A 768-nucleotide genomic window follows, 5' to 3' on the forward strand; every position below is an offset into this window, starting at 1 on the left:
AACAACACCCAGAAACGATGCCCCAATCTTGCAGGCGCTGTTATTGCCTTTTGCTGCATGTGCTTGGTGCCTGGNGAATGCATTTCATTGCACAGGCATGCAACAACACCCAGAAACGATGCCCCAATCTTGCAGGCGCTGTTATTGCCTTTTGCTGCATGTGCTTGGTGCCTGGGGAATGCATGTCACTGCACAGGCATGCAACAACACCCAGAAACGTTGCCCCAATCTTGCAGGCGCTGTTATTGCCTTTTGCTGCATGTGCTTGGTGCCTGGGGAATGCATTTGATTGCACAGGCATGCAACAACACCCAGAAACGATGCCCCAATCTTGCAGGCGCTGTTATTGCCCTTTGCTGCATGTGCTTGGTGCCTGGGGAATGCATTTCATTGCACAGGCATGCAACAACACCCAGAAACGTTGCCCCAATCTTGCAGGCGCTGTTATTGCCCATTGCTGCATGTGCTTGGTGCCTGGGGAATGCATGTCACTGCACAGGCATGCAACAACACCCAGAAACGATGCCCCATGTTTGTAAGCTCGATTTCTATTTTTTTTAATGCATCATGCTTGCAGTGCCTCAAGCTTGCATGTACTTACACACATACATTTTAAGCTTTTGGTCTTTGTGTGTGGTGCTGTAAGGTTGCATTTTTAACTGCAGCTCTCAACCAGTGACCATGAAATTTGAATCCTGGCTTCAGGCCTGTCAAGTCTCAACTTCTGGAATCTCCCATCTTAGGGTCCCTAAACTTTGTGTTATGTAC

This window comes from Volvox carteri (assembly GCF_000143455.1).
Source record: "Volvox carteri f. nagariensis unplaced genomic scaffold VOLCAscaffold_19, whole genome shotgun sequence".
NCBI classification, from domain to species: domain Eukaryota; kingdom Viridiplantae; phylum Chlorophyta; class Chlorophyceae; order Chlamydomonadales; family Volvocaceae; genus Volvox; species Volvox carteri.